At 43.5% G+C, this 16,852-nt stretch overlaps 1 protein-coding gene across 5 annotated transcripts in view; it reads right to left on the bottom strand.

The window, feature by feature from the left end:
* LOC306647871 (insulin growth factor-like family member 3) overlaps positions 1–16,852 on the bottom strand; it is a 465,794-nt gene that overhangs the window by 70,367 nt on the left and 378,575 nt on the right. For 4 of the 5 annotated variants that reach the window (XM_079117440.1, XM_079117441.1, XM_079117444.1 and 1 more), the window contains exon 2: positions 3,305–3,330. The exons of the other annotated variant lie outside the window; for it this stretch is intronic. The gene's annotated coding sequence lies outside the window, so the exon portion shown is untranslated. The remainder of the gene's footprint in view (positions 1–3,304; positions 3,331–16,852) is intronic. 5 annotated transcript variants of the gene reach the window in all.

Raw genomic sequence — 16,852 nt, 5'->3', positions numbered from 1 at the left:
CCTTAAGTTGTTTATGTCAGGTATTTTGGTCACCGGAATGAAAACTCACAAATACACATGGGAAAATGATGTATTTTCTGAGTGGGAAAAGCAAGCTACACAATGAAACAACATAGAAAAGACAGCATTTCTTTTTTTTTTATTTTAAAATGTTAAATTTTATGTTTTATGTTTTGTGAATTATCAATAAAAACATAAAATATGATTCCATAAAAATTTAGGGCATGAATTCAAGGCCCTGGATTATGCATTCTTAGATTTTGAGCATCAGCACACAACCTTCTTTGAGACTTTTCTACACATCTCATGGTGTATGGAACAGTAGTTTTCAGGCTATGCCTCAACTTGAATTACTCCATCCTGTAGAAAAATAATTTACCATAGCTACTCCATTTTGAGTAAAAGTGTCAAGATAGATGGCTCCACACCTTGCTTGTACCATTAAATCATCACCATCTGCCTGAAGATACCATCAGGTACAACTGATAAATAATTTATTTGCATTCACTTACAAAAAAAATAAACCAACTAGTACCTGGACATATGTGGACATTCCAAATCATATCAGGAACACCAGAACCAGACTCCTATCAACCTTACCACATGCAACCTCCTCACCTAACACCCATAAAAGGACCCCTGAGAATGGACAAGGCAGCACCCTGAACTAATTACCCAGTCACTCACTCCGAGACTTGACCAGAATTACCACAGTGTTTGAATTCTCAATCTCAATCCTCAAATTTCACCCTGCCCATGATGACCACAAACAGCACACTCCAAGTTGACAGTCAAGCTGTCACTCTGACACAGAAACTACCACACATTTGGACTCTCTACTTTAAAGCTCTGCAAAACTGTTTGTTAAAATACTCAACTGACCAACTGGTCAACTGGTGCTATAAATACTCAACTGGTGCTGACGATTGATCCAGGGCCTCAGAAATGCTAGGAAAGCACTCTACCCCTGAGCCACAACCAAAGCCCCTACTTATTTTTTAATGTGGGAATTGATATTGTGCAGCAAATGGCTTACAAGTTGAGTCATTTTACAAGTTGTTGGGCAGTTAAGTTTCAGAGACTTTTTTGTTCCCTAGTACTTAAATCTCAGAGGGGAAATAATTATTGCATTCAAATAATTTAATAAATTTCTGAAGCCTGAAAAAGACAGGCAGAGGGTATAAACTGGGTTGGGATAATTACTTCATGTTTTAAAGATACTCATACCTATAAAAGATTATGAATCTCCAAGTTTTGGGGGTTTTACTCCCCATATTGGTTAAAAGTTGTGACATTTTCAAAAGACTATCCTGACTTTGAATGTACTTAAGTCTATCTTAGTAGGAAAAAAATTTAAAGTTTGTGTTTGTGAAGGGAAGAAAAAGTCATATTTTATAAATTTTCCTTAACCTTAGTGATAAAGCCTAAAATATGCACATTAATAACTTTTTATAGGAATCAAAGTTCTTGCTGCTCTAACTGATATATAAAATATCAATAATTTTGCACTTATAATAAGATATCATTTCTTAATCTCTCTAGCACTGTCATGGTTTTTTATAAATATTTGGACTGTACTTAATTCTTTAATCAGGAAAAAAGACCAGGGCTTGAAGAAGGGAGAACCCAGCTCTATAGTCCTGGCTGTGTCACTGATGAGCAGTTTAACAGGTGATCTTTAGGGAGTTCCTGCTCCCTGTACATTACCTTTGCTTCTTCATCAATGATATGGAAAAAGAATAGATGACTTTCAAGGTCTCTTCCAACTTTAAAACGGTGTATTAGTGTCTGGAGCTGGCAGGCCACGCCCCTGCCTCACCACATGTTGAGCTAAGATGGCGCCTGCCAGATGCTGGTGGGGCGTGCCTCTCCTGCACATGTAACTGTCAGAGAATACCAGGTGTATCAGGCTAGATTGCATGGTGCAGCATCACTGGCCAAGTATACTTCCTTGTTCGAGCTCTGGCGCGGACAAGTTTTGCCTTTGTGCGCTCTCCCCTGATTGGCTTTTGTACTTGATATTAACTGGGTTTATTCCCCAAATAAACGAGACTTGATTGATCAGGCTTTTGTCTTGTCTCCATTTCTCGTGTCTCTTGTCTCTCCCAATTGTCCAGGTTCCCGTTGCAGTCTGTTGAATGCTAAATGTCTCTTCAGGTTTCCTTGAAATAACTCCTTCAAAGTTCTGTTCTACTTCAGTGCTGTGTTATTTTTTCTTTCACCGAATGGTCAATCAGCAACCTCATTCTTTATAAAGAGAGTAAATATACTTTACAGGCCTCTGTTCCCAATACAGACCTTATTGATCCTGTCCAGGAAGAGCTCTTTGGCACAAGTTCTGCTGCCCTACAGCAGACCTCTCACCTTGAAGCTGAACAAAATCACTCTGTCCACGTGAACACTGAAAGCCTGCAGCCGCTCAAGCAGCACTGAAGTCCAGCATTTCTTTTTTTAAGTAAGAAGATACACATGTATATATTCATAGGGAAAAAACTCTCATTTTTAGAAAATGAGATCATAGGTCACTCAGATTTGGGGAATGATACTAATATTATAATAAAATATTTTTATTCTTTTTGGTGGTACTGGGGATTGAACTCAGAGATGCTCTACCACTGAACTATATCCCAAAACCTTTTTCTTTTTCTTTTTTTTTTAAATTATTTTAAAATTTTTTTATTTTTTACAGACTGCGTTTTGATTCTTTGTGCACAATTTTATTTTGAGACAGAGTCTCACTAAATTACTTATGCTGGCCTCAAACTCGTGATCTTCCTGCCTCAGCCTCCTAATTGCTAGGATTACAGGCATGCACTGCTGCACCTAGTTGTAATATGTTTATATTAAAATTTATAACAGATTGCAATGTATCAATTATAATTAATATGAATAAATAAAGTTTGTAAAGGATAAAAATAATAACAAGAAACTATTGCCTGGTCCCACGAGCTGGCTCTTGAGTATTATCATGTTCTCTAAAGTTTCTGTCTGTTCTGCACGCTCACACAATAGCTACCACAACCTTGTTTCCCAGACAAACAGACAGCCTTAAAAATATTGCTGTAAAAACCAGGTCCAAGTGGCCCACACCTCTAGTCCCAGACACTTGGAAGGCTGAGGCAGAAGGATCCAAAGTGCAAGACCATCCTCAGCAAATGACCCTGTACAAAGATAAAGAAAAAGGGCGGGGGCTGGGGATGCCCCTGGATTCAATCCCCAGTATCAAAAGGAAAGAAAAAGCTAGAAGCAGCCTGGCACTCAGGCCTGGGGGAAGGTGTGGCAGGTCCACAGTCCTGGTACTTACTGTAAGGTTCTTCATGTCACCATCACCTTCCTCAGCTGGAATCCTTTTTTTTTTTTTTGCAGTGCTGGGGATTGAACCCAGGGCCTTGTGTTTGCAAGGCAATTACTCTACCAACTGAGCTATCTCCCCAGCCCCCCTCAGCTGGAATCCTGCTGTCTGACTCCTGGGAGGCCAACACCCTTGGCCCTGGGCTGGGTGGGGCTTGCACACCACATTCTCCTGAGTGTCCAGACTCCCTGAATTTTGAAGACGTACAGTGAGAGAGGGCGGCCTCTGACTTCAGTGACTGCCCCCGACTTCCCTGGCTACACCCAGCATTCTTGAGGGGCGGAGGCATTTCTGCTTTTCTTAGCCCTGCAGAAAGCATGCCTAGTGATTGACAGGTGGGGCAGGGGTCCTAGCCATCCCTGCATGCACAGTCAGCCACAACTCAGGATCTGCAGGACTGTCGTGGAGACCAAGGTACAATCTGTATTGATCTGAGCATAGAACCTACTTTCACAAATAAATCGGGTGAATTTGTGCATTTTTAACAACTAAAATCTCCAGGAGAGTGTCTTCTATATAATTATTTTTCCCTTAAGGATTATTTTTCAGGGTGGTTCCATTCAGAGGTTCAAGCATGTGACCTCTTCACTATGGTGGCAGGAGTCCTGCTCCAGCATTCAGTTTGGCTTTCCCCGAATTTCTCCTTTACGTTACAGTTGGGACATTTCAAATTCACCATGTAGATATGCTGTGTGACCTCCGAATTTCCTCCAGATAGTAGAAAGGATACCAACTACCTGTTTGAGGAAGAGAGTGTGGGTCTGAAGGGGTTGAGACCCTGGCACTCTGAGCTTAAGGTGTATAGAGCAGGGACCATAGTCCCTGCACCTGGAGTAGTGGAAGGTGCCCCAACACTTTTAGATGGAATGACTTCACTAGGACAATCTTTTGGGGAAGTTAATACCAGCCCTTTGCTCTGTCCTTTGCATACAGTAACTGACCAATAAATATTTCTTTAATGATTGTATAAAAATGATTGAGCTTTTGGCAGAAAAGGAAGGCTGCAGGAATTATGTTTAAGGTGATTCTGTCACTTAACCTGCTCTTTGGGAATTAGGCAAGCACTTGAGGGACCAATGCCATGAATTCAAATCAAGAAATTGTCTCTGAGGGGAAATAAAGGTAAGAATAAAGCTTCCATACTTTCATATTTTTTTGTTCATTGATAAATGTCTATTTATTATCTACTATGTCTCAGGTGCCAGGAAGCAGAGTACCATGGTAGCAATAGGCTTTGAAAAGAGATGATTTTAAAAAATACAGCAATGTACATAATAGAAATATTTTTAAAATTAGTCATAATCTTCCTTTCCAGACAATCCTCAGTGACATTTAAAAAATAAAGCATGTATAGTTGTTACCCCTTACACTTCAGGGATACAATTCAAGACTCCCATTGGATATGTGAAAACTTGAATGGTACTGAACTACAAATACTCTTCTACTCTATCCCTGTGATAATGCTTAATTTATAAATTAGGCAGCACAAATAACCTCACTCCTATTTTCCTTTCATAGCCATTCTCCCCAGGGTTTCTTTAAAAGGACTAGGAACCCCCAAACACACCTCTCAGTCTCCAGCTGGTCCACCTTCTCCATTGAATGTGAATCTACTTTCCTGAATCAACCTGTCTGGGCCTCCGGGTGACACATGCTTACACTATTTTTCCATTGTGTGAGCCTAGCACCCTGCTAGTCCTGAATCCAGTTCCCCCTTCTCTCTGGGAACTCCTCAGTCCCTTCCTTGGAAATACCTCTCCTCCCTTGACAATACCATCTGAAACACTATCTCAAAGCCCTGCCATCTGGCCAGCCCTGCTGCTGAAAACCCAGTCTGCCTCTGTTGCTTTGACCTAGTGAACATTTTGTTATTGTTTATGTGAGATGCAATCGTATGCCAGGTCATACCTCTGTTTGTGGTCATTAGCACTGTTTCCTAAATTTATAAGACGTCTAATGTTGCTCTTTAATTTTGGTCATTGATGTTAACCTCTACAGACCTGTTAAAGGCAGAGTCACATGATAATAGTTACCCTATGGTATCAGGGATTCTGCATTTTACTTCTAAAGTAAAAGCTAGGTTAGTATGTAAAGGACATTTGTGTAGTGTGATGTTAATTGTTACTGGCTTCTTTGAAAGTTCAATGTATTTATGTTCTGCAAGTGTACAAAGTTTCTAAAATGTGAAGCTTAGGCGAACACTCTGTGTGTGTGTGTGTGTGTGTGTGTGTGTGTGTGTGTGTTTTACTGGGGATTGAACCCTGGGCACTCTACCACCGAGTCGCATCCCCAGCCCACCCCCCCCTTTTTTTTTTTTTTTTAATTTCATGACAGGGTCGTGCTAAGTTGCTTAGAGCCTCACTAAATGCTGAGGGCAGCCTCTAATTTTTGATCCTCCTATGTCAGCCACCTGTGTTGCTGGAACTACACCTGGCTTTAGGAGAACACTTTACCAGTTGGTGTCCTCCAAATATAAATTGTTAGCAATGATGACCTTTTTTGGGCTTCTGTTTGTGTGCTCCTAATTGTTGGACTGAACACTGGGCAGTGCCTGGGGAAGCCTGCAGTGAGGTAAGGTCTCTAAAAGACAGAGGCCATGGGGGGAATGGGGAGAATGTGGAGGAGCTGGCCACTCCCCTTGCCTCCAGCCTCAGGAGAGGATCTGAGCAGTGATCCTGGTTGTAAGGAAAAGGAATGGACTCAACACCTGAAGACAGCCACCTGCACAGGGGGCAGGCATCTACCCTGTATATTCCCACAGCCTGTGGGCCCAGCACTGCTGGCATAAACAGAGTAGGCCAAACAACAAAGGAATAAAATGGCCAAAGCCTCTCCCAAAACTCTTCCAAATTCCACTAGGTCCAGTGACTCAGAAGTGGAGGTGGAGGATGAAGATGCAGAGGAAGCTGGACCACTAATGGTCCACTAGTGGGAGCCCCAGCCAGCTGCCTGAGGGGCCTTCTGATCTGCTCCCACCAGGAGGGGTGTTCACATCCCCAGGAGACCAGGCCCAGAACCAGTGGGATGGGGGACAAGTTCAGGCAGAGAATGAAAGCAAGGTCCTGTGTGGCCGCCCTGCCTGAGGGACATTGGAGCTGCTCCGATGATGTGGAATGGTCTGGATTTGTCTCAGTTATTTCAGAGACTGCTCACCTGCCTGATGCCAGAGGCTTCATGCAAGTACCGCTGATGACAGTGGGGTCATGACTAGCTTGGCTGCTTCTTGTCACTCAATATATGTGGTCAAATCCAGGAGGTCTTCCTAGGCCTCAGGCACCTGCCTGTGCCTGGTAACCACAGAGTTGTGGGCAGGACCTGGAGAGAAACCTGCTGTTGACGTGTGGCCCCTCCACTTTGTGCAGCCATTGCCAACACAGCCACCTCTCTAGAAGAGCTCGACACCCAGCTGGAACACACCCTTGTGTGGGAGAACTTGCTAATGCCTTCGGTAGCACATGTAGAGCCCCTGAGAGTCAAGGCCTGGCAGCCTTCATGTGGGAAGGCTGATGATGGACATCGTGGTCCCGAGCTCTACAAATGAAAAAAATTTCGTTATGTTGCTGACGTTCTTCTCACGGTCGGATCTCTCACTGAGGCTGCACCCATGATTCTGACTCACTTGCAAAAGAGAAGGTGGCTGTGAACCCTGACAAACCACGGCCCCAGCTGATGGGTGAAATTTTTGGGACTGTATGGTTCCATAGGATGAAGGTTATGCCTCAGGTTGTAATAGATACCGTTCAGTTTTCACTTTCCACAGTAAAGCAAATACATTTCGTGGGAGTTCTGGGTTATTGGAGGGCTTTCATCCCTTGTCTGGCTCAGTATTGTGACCCCTATATAATTTATACAGGAGGGGAACAGTATGGGACTGCACTGGCCAGTGTACTGAGGCATTTAATCAAGCCAGATGAAGCATAAAACAGGCATAAACCCTTGGGACACTAGACACATTGAAACCTGGTGAACTTACCATCCTGGTCACTCTGGACAGCATTGGATGGGGCTCATGGCAGTGGATTAAGGGACATAAGACTGCACTGGATCTTGGTCATAGGTGCAGAAGGGGGCAGAAGACTTGTAGCTTGTAGGAAGTTAACTGTGTGCCACTCAGGCTGTCTTTCTGCATAGCCCATTATCAGAGAAGCACAGATCAAGATTGTACAAATGGCAAAAAATGAGATAGCTGGAGAAAGCCCAGCAGAAGAAATTGCCACTTGGCTACAATACAGATTAGAGCTGTGAGATCAAAAGACCATGTGGGCAGCTGTGAAATGCTGGGGACTGCCCATGAACATGTCTGGTGATGCTGCTGCTTGCTAGAATGGTCATGCCTACCTGCAGTCTGCCTGCAATCACTGGAAGCTGTGAGGGGCATATCAAGGAAGGTGATCCACTCTTCAGCCATGGCAGAGTCCTTCTCCCATTATCACAAGGGACCAAATACGCACTGACTTGTGTGGACAAGCTCCAGGCTTGATGAGAGTCTTCCCCAGCAAAAGAAATGAAAAGTCAACTAGTAAGGGACTGGTCCAGCCCAGTGCCATGTGTGATTGAGAGTGACCACAGGTGATTGGGAGTGACCAAGGAACCCCTCTCATAGGCCAGGAAATACCACAGTGGGCTCAAGACCAGGGCAAACCATGGATTTCTGACCTGCCACACCCATCATGAGCTGGATTAGCTGAAGGGATGAACAGGCTGAAACAAGCCTGGGGACTGACAGGGACTCTGCAGGGATGGGGAGCTCTCCTGTCTGCAGCGTGAGGACCCTCAGAAGCCTTGACAGCCGTGGCCTGGGGCCCTTTCTATGTTAACTCACCTGGGGCCCCCAGGGTTAAGGCTACGGATAGAGAAACTTTTCACTGAGTGTTTTCTTTTTCCTTTGTTCAAAAGAATATATGTTTAGTTGTAGATGGTCACGATATTTATTTTTTAATTTTTATGTGTGCTGAGGATGGAACCCAGTGCCTCATCCATGTGAGGCAAGCACTCTACCACTGAACCACAGCCCCAGCCCCTACTGAGCATTTCCTTAAACCAGCCTGGGCACAAGTGACAACTTCCTGCTGCAGGCTCCTCAAGATGTCGCATTGGAGACAAGGAGCACTGGTGGCCACGGACCATACAAGTAAGCCCCGGGGGATTTGCCCTCCTGACCCCTAGAGAGGGAGAGTGGGTAAAGCCTCTCTGTGAATCCTACTATGCTGGGAACCTGGTGCTTACAGGTCCAGGTGTTGTGACCCTCCCCTGTCATTTCATCACCTGAGAAACACCTTCCTGGGCTTATGGCTTGAGTGCATCCCCAAAGTGTCTGATTCTCTCCACCTGGGAGGGGCAGCTGCTCCATCAGGCCTGGCACACCTGTGGGGAAGCCCTCAGGGCAGTGGCTTTACTAACTCAGGTCCCTCGGCTCCCTGCACACTGTCTCCCAGAGCTGGATGGTGGTATTGGTACCGGGCAAACACCCATCATACTCCCCACAGGTCCACAACAACAAGCCTTCTTCTGGGCTTGGCCACAGCCAGGGACGCTGCACACCTTGCCAGCCAGAGGGGCCGTGGGGACTGCTCAGAACTCGCGGTGACCGCAGAACGCAGGCTTCCCTGGGGAGCCCAACCCGCAGAGGGACCAAATAGACTCAGATAGGACAGAAGTGGGTGGAAACCCTGCATGGCTCACACTTCGACCAAACTGCGCGCCCCAGTCACAGACTCTCACCCAGGGACATGGGTACTTCCTGCTGCCACTGCAGGGAATGGAGGCAGGTGCCGGGGCCCTGTGAGGGACAGGAGTGGCTCTCGATGCACAGAAGGTGGAGGGTTGGGGGAAACACCAGTCAGCGTCTCGGAAAACCTCAGCGAGAGAAGAAGGTCTGAAGAATGTGGAAGGAGGGACATCGGGAGGGGTGGCTGTGTCCCTTTCTCCAGTTCTTAGGATAGGGTCTAAACAGTGACCCTGGCTGCAAAGTGGAGGGATGCACTCATGAGAAATCTGAAGAAAGCCACATGCACAGGGGGCACGCCACCTGTCCTGTACATCCCCCAGCTGGTGGGCGGGGCAAGGTGGTCCTCCATTGTATCCTGGCCACCAATGCGAAGAAATAAGTAATAAAACACCCAAACCTCTCCACTGAGTAATCCAAGTTCTTGCTTTGGGATTGCAGAAGAGTGTGCTTGGGGTGTTTGCAGCCCTGGGGTGGAGAACTGATGATAGTAGGACCATCAGATGTGAGTAAAGATGAGATGCACCCAGCACTTGGCCTGCCAAGCAGAGCCACTCTGATGACGGAAAGGCAGGGGCTGTGATCACCTAGGGGGCGCTCCGAAACCATACCTATTTTATTCTGAAAGCATTTCATTTATTTTTTAAGACAAGAAAGGAAGACCTAAAGGCCCTCCTCTTTCTTAGATTCAGGGCCAAGGACACTCCAATTCTTGTTCAAGAACCACTTTGAAAATGAGTTGAGAACAAGGATCATTCAAAAGCATGACTAATTTGCACCCAGTCACCTCTTAACCCATCCCAGCTCCTCTCATCCAAGTCAGGGCAAGAGTGAGATTTCCTCATGTCCAATCCAGTCCTCTTTGGAATCATCTGGGAGTTGGGGATTCTCTGATCTGATTGTGACCACTCAAGATCCTCCCAGCACAACTGGTTATCCACACCTAGAAGAATGAAACTAGACCCTGATCTCTCACAAAAATCAACTTAAAATCAAAGACCTTGGAATTAGACCAGAAACCACACAACTCCAAGAAGAAAATGTAGGGTCAACACTCCACCTTTTAGGCACAGTCAATGACTTTCTCGATTGGACCCCTAACACTCAGGAAATAATGCCAAGAGGTAATAAATGCAATGCCTTCAAATTAAAAACTTCTGCACAGAAAAAAAATTAGGAACATGTAAAGAACTCAAGAAAATTTACACCAAAAAATCAAATAACCCAATGAATAAATGGGCAAATGAAGTAAACAGAAACTTCTCAAAAGAAGAAAAGCAAATGGCCAACAAATACATGAAAAAATGTTCAACATTATTAGCAATTAGGGAAATGCAGAGCAAAACTACACTGAGATCCCATCTCACACCAGCCAGAGTGGCAGTCATCAGGAATACGAATGGTAATAAGTGCTGGAGAGGACATGGAAGAAAAGGAACAATTTTACATTGTTGGTGGGACAGGAAATTAGTACTAATGCTATGGGAAGCAGTATGGAAGTTCCTCCAAAGACTAGGCATGGAACCACATGTGACCCTGATCTGCCACTCCTTGATATTTCCCCTGAAGACTGAAGTCATCTTACTATAGTGATACTTGCACACTCATGTTTACAGCAACACAATTCAAAATAGCTAAACTATGAAACCAGCTGAGGTGTCCTATTGTTACATTGTGTGCTTGTATGAATATGTAACAATCGATCTAAACCATTGTACAACTACAATGCACCAATAAAAATGTGGAAACAACCCTCCCAGAGGCACATGTAGGCTTCGAGCAGCACTGAGTCCCTGTTTTGAACCCTCCAACACCCACTCTACTTAAGTCTGTTTGAAAAGATTGGGAAACAGAAACTTTATCCAGCTCCAGCCTTGGATCCAGCCCCAGTCCCAGCATGTCCCCACTCCTGTCCAGAGCCACCATCTCCATTCTCACTTGCTCATTCATCACCCCTGTAGCACCTCAGTCCCAGCACTGCCCTCTGCACTGTTATGGGCCAGGTTATATGGGCCAAACAGAGTCCCTTTTACCCTGAAACTCCATGTCATATGGGAAATGCTTCTCCCATGGGAACACCCTGCCTCTGTATCCATCAACAGTTGCTTAGCATAACATGTTTGGCAACACAAAATGGCAATTCTTATATAATGTAAAATTGTTTTCTTTTTGGTTCCTATTTTTCTTGGACTACATACCCTGTCAGAGAATGATTGTCTAGATGTTAGTAACCATTTTTTAACTTGTACCCAACAAAGGTCCTTTTGACCCACTTCCATTTGTGCTTATGATTTTAGATCTCATGATGTTAATTTGTAGTTTTGAATCATAGCAATAGTCACTTGTGATTAATGTACAGACAAGCTGGTATAAAAACCCCTGCAACCTTGTGGTCAGGGCTGTTCTCCCAATAGCCACTTTGGGCATTGTGTGAGACAGTCAGCTGGTTGACTAATAAAGACTCTCAAATTTGGACTTCTCAGTGATATGTCTGTTCTTATGTTGTACCCCACAACACACACACCCAGGAAACTCCTTTCCCTGGACTCTCATCTTATCTTTTAGGAGCATCCCTTTGTGTCTTCATCCTCCTAGGTCCCAGCCAAAGACCCTTCCAGGGACATTGCACCTTCTCAATGACCAAGATCCCCAAAGAATAAGTCACAAATGATCACTCAAAATTATCTCCAGAACATACCCCAAGAAAGGAAAAGAAAGACCTGCCAGGGAGTTCAGAACTGTTTCCTGCAGCAGCTTAGTGAGAGGGATGAGCCAGATTGTCTCTGAAATTCAGGGGCAGGCAGGTACATTCACATCTTTAGAGACCACATGCTCTGAGTATCATCTCCCATCATGATGGAATTCAAAATAAAGCAATACGAAGGCAAATATGATGCTTAATTGTGGCTTATGTTACTAAACCCAGGTTTGGAAGCCCATCATATGGAAAGTTAATGTCTGAGAGACAAACACTGGGGGAAAAGAAAGCAAGATTTTAATAAGGGTGCTAGCAACCCAGAGAGGGGACAGATCAATGTCTCAAGTTGTCTTTACTCCAGTCTCTGTGAAGGTATAAGGTGCTTGTTGTTCCTTTATGTACTTAGTACCCAGGGATTGAATCCATGGGTACTTTACTACCCAGTTACATCTTCAGTCCTTTTTAAATTTGTATTTGAGACAGAGTGTCTCTATGTTTCTGAGTCTCACAATTTGCTGAGACTGGCCTCAAACTTGCAATCCTCCTGCCTCAGCCTCCCCAGTAGCTGGGATGATAGGTTTGCACCTCCACACCTGATCAGGTGTAGTATATTTTAGATGAAGTTCGGTTTAAACTATGTGCAGAGATCAGCTTTTCCCAAGAGCCTGAATCAGACAACAGGCACTGACTGGTGATGGTTAACTCTGTGCTGGCATCCTCTTATCTTGGGTTAAGAGGATTCCATTTTGAGTCAGATACTTATGCTCAGCAGCTGGCTCCTGGAGCCAGCTCAGATAAACAAGCATTATCACAGGAATGTGGGTAAAGGCCTTAGCCTGAAAATGGGAAGGGAGTGGGAGAGAAAAGAGAGAGACAAAGTGGAACCACTGACAGCCTGTTGCACTTACTTGAAAAGGATGATTTTTTGCCTTCAAGTTGTGGGAATAAGTTCACCTGATCTGCACTGTTTTTTGTTCGTTTGTCAGAGAGTGAACCTGGGGGTGCTTAACCACTGAGCCACATCCTCAGCTGTTATTATTTTTTATTTTGAGACAGGACCTTGCTAAGTTGCTGAGGCTGGTTTTGAACTTGCAATCTTCCTGCCTCAGCCTCCAGAGCAGCTGGGATTACAGGTGTGCATCATGTGCCTGGCTCTACTATTTCTATATTTGTCCCCCTCCCTTGCTGGTTCTTTTTTTTTTTTTTTTTGAGTGGGGGAATGGGGGCTTGAACTCAGGGACACTGGACCACTGAGCCGCATCCCCAGCCCTATTTTGTATTTTATTTATTTAGAGATAGGAATTGCTTAGTGTGATGGGCTGACTGATCTGACTCCATGAGAATGTTATAGGCCAGACTCTAAGGGAAATGACTAAACAGACTCCATTTTGCTCTGAGACTCCATGTTATGTAGGAAATAAGCTTCTCCCATGGGAACACCGCGCCTCTGTACCCATTATCAGTTATTTGGTGTGACATGTTTAATAATATACAATGGCAACTCCTATGTAGTAAAGAATTGCTCTCTTTTGATCCCTATTGCTCCTAAACAATGTACCATGTGAACAGTGATTGTGTGGATGTTAGCAACCATTCTTTAGTTTGTACCTAGGGTAAGGGTCATTTTGACCCACTTCACCCTCTGTCGATGATCTCATGATGTTAATGTGTAATTTTGAATCATAGCAACAGACATGATTAATGTGATTTTTGGTATAAGAAACCCTACAACCCTGTGGTCAGGGCTGTTCTCCCAATAGCCATTGTTGGGGCATTGTGTGAGACAGTCAGCTGGCCAGCTTAATAAAGACTCTCAAATTTGGACTTCTCAGTGGTGATTGGTCTGTTCCTAAGTTGCACTCCAAAACACTTAGCACCTCACTTTTGCTGAGGCTCATTTTGAACTTGCAATCCTCCCACCTCAGATTCCTGAGCCACTGGGTTTACAGGTATGCACCATCATGCCCAGCCCCTCGTTTGTTTTTTGAACAAGGATTTGGTGTGCATCTTAGAGGTGAGAAACTAAGGGCTTCAATGTCTGGAAGGAGGACTGGTGACTTTCCTGATGGAAGACTCAAACATGGACCACTCCACCCCACTCCCTCTACACCTAGAATGCTTGGGTCTTGTCTCAGAGGACTTTTTCTTTCTTTCTTTCTTTCTTTCTTTTTTTCTTTCTTTCTTTCTTTCTTTCTTTCTTTCTTTCTTTCTTTCTTTTTTTCTTTCTTTCTTTTTTTTTTTTTGAGAAAAAGGAAGAAGGAATTTTATTGCTTTGCTAGCACAGGGGACTCCTGTCCCAGAGGCTATGATTATGCCCATCAGCAGGAACAGGGGCTTTTAAAGAGGTGATTCAAAGGCTGCATTCCACATGTTCTCTGTTGTGATTTATTTGTTAATTTGGGAGATAGTAATTTCTGAGGTCTTCTGGTACCATCCCCAAGATCTGTGTGTGCTCAGGATAGATAACTCTGCCTAGGATGTGGAAGAGAGGTAATCCTGTTATCCCTGAGATTAGGGAGTGGAGAGATTAGGGGGAGCAGGGAGAAAGGAAGAGAAAGAAACATGTCCATTTTAAAAATAAGTTGCAGTGGCAGAGCAGCAAGGGCTGTATTCAAAGCATAAAGTGGCCACTGTTACATTTCCTATCTGTCCATTTCTACATTCCAAATCTATGGAAAAATGGGTGATGACATCTCCAAGCTTCTTCCTGCTGAAAGAGGAAAGTTGGGAGAAGTATCCCAAAGTCTTTGTTGTCTGTCAGGTGGGGTGTGGACAGTTATGGGCATTTAGCATCAGAGCAGTTCAGAGCTCCCCAGTGGCAGATGGCAGGTGACTGGACAAGGCATACGTAGGGCAGGGATCATGTTAAGACAACAATAAACAAGACAGCAAAGTGTTATTTTTTGTAAACAATTAGCACAAAAGCGATTAGTATTTCAGCCAGTCTCTGAAAACCATGAAAATAGTAATTCATAATCATATCAGTGGAAAACAGATTTGAGTTCATCAATGTAGGAGGTTAGGAAGATTTATAGGTCTATGAGGTCAGGGTCAGGTTAACTTAGGACAAACTTGTGACTCTTGAGTCCTTTGTATTATTATTAGGCTTCTCCCACACAAGAACCCTTCCTTTATAGCCTCCAGTTTGACTTATTTTTGGTATGGCTGACACAAGTGTACATCTTAAGTTACATTAAAAAACCATTATTTTTCTTTTTAAATGTCCATGTAGGATTGTGTTTAGGCTATACTCTCCTGCCAGGTGTTTAAGACCAAGTTGGTATAAGCCAAGGTTGTTTCTATATACTCTGAAGAGTCAGCTGAGATTCCTTGGAGATCACTCTGATGTGTGTGAAGCCTCTTGGCTCCTTTTGCTTTCCTCTACTCAGTGGTGACATCTGTCAGGATGGGTCAGGGTCCTGCTGATCATATGTGACTTCTCATGGAAGTGTCAGAGATATTTCCATCTCCAATGATCCTCCTCTTTGCAGAATGTGCACTGGTTGACTTCCTGTTCTAGGGTCCTCTTCATCTCCAGGTGACTCACTGGAGTTGCAGGACCCAGAAAGAGGTCCCATCATTTTTTGGTTCCTGGCTGACCTTAAAGGGTAAGGGCCAAAATGTTGGCTGCCTTTTCCTTAGTCCTTTTACTTCCTTGACTTTGGTCTCTAAGTTTTTGGTTTTAAACATCCAGCAAGCCAGTTTCACCAATCTTAACATAGAAGTAACAGGTTATAACATCAATATCTGTAACTTTACAGTTACCCCTGTCATTTAATTAGGGTTAGTATTAATATTGGAAGTCAGCATTATATAATATCTCTGTGATGGGTTGACAGATCTGATTCCATGAGAATGGTATAGGCCAGACTCTAAGAGAAATGACTAAACAGACTCCAGTTTGCTCTGAGACTCCCTGTTATGTAGGAAATAAGCTTCTCCCATGGGAACACCCCGCCTCTGTGCCCATCCTCAGTTACTTAGTGTGACATGTTTAACAATACAGAATGATAATTCCTATGTAAAGAAAAATTGCTCTCTTTTGATTCCTATTGCTCCTAAACAATGTACCATGTGAACAGTGATTATATGGATGTTAGTAACCATTCTTCAGTTTGTACCTAGGAAAGGGTTGTTTTGACCCACTTCCCCCTCTGTCAATGATCTCATGATGTTAGTTTGTAATTTTGAATCACAGCAACAGACACTTATGATTAATGTAATTTTTGGTATAAGAACCCCTACAACCCTGTGGTTGGGGCTGTTTTCTCAATAGCCATTGTTTTGGGCATTGTGTGAGACAGTCAGCCGGCCAGCTTCATAAAGACTCTCACATTTGGACTTCTCAGTGGTGATCGGTCTGTTCTTAAGTTGCCCCCCATAACAATCTCTCCTATATGTGATGGCTTATTATCTCAAATTAATTCAACTTATTTTATTAGAAACAGTACCTCTGCAAAACACTAATAGGCAACAGTTATGAAGTTTATAAGGAAAATCCAACATGAAATTAACTGAGCAAAACATTCAATTTATGTAATAGCTATGAACCTATGAACAAAAATGATTTTTATAATCTTAAACCTTTACTTAGTTATATGTTATATCCCCTGTTTATTTTGAGACCACAGCAATTTTTACAACAAATATTGATCCTTTGAACACAACATTAAATGGGCTGAAGTCTAGTCTATTTTGGAGCCTTTCTAACATGCAGTGAGATAAGAGGCAGAGTCTTATCTCAGGTGAGGAGGGCTCTTGACAAATAACACAATACAATATTACATCTTAAACTTAATAAAAGAGAAAGGCTAAGGCAGTTTTTAACTTCCCTTTTGTGGAAAAGATGGCAGGATGCTTTCATGTTCCACATTCTCTCAATTGTTGAACTAATGATGCTCTGCTTAAAACCTTCCAAAAATATTTATATTCCCATCCCAGTGTAAAGAGTTACATAAAATTTTAGACATAACTTTAAAAAATTAAATGACATAAATAAATACCAACCAATTTTGCTATTTCTATATAAATTTGAAGGGGAATATAGCTACAGACAATTTTAGTTTAGAGGACACCA

This window comes from Sciurus vulgaris (genome assembly GCF_902686455.1).
Source record: "Sciurus vulgaris genome assembly, chromosome: 17".
Classification (NCBI taxonomy): Eukaryota; Metazoa; Chordata; class Mammalia; order Rodentia; family Sciuridae; genus Sciurus; species Sciurus vulgaris.
The sequence above is the reverse complement of the archived record's forward strand: the minus strand, read 5'-3'. Positions and strand labels throughout refer to the sequence as shown.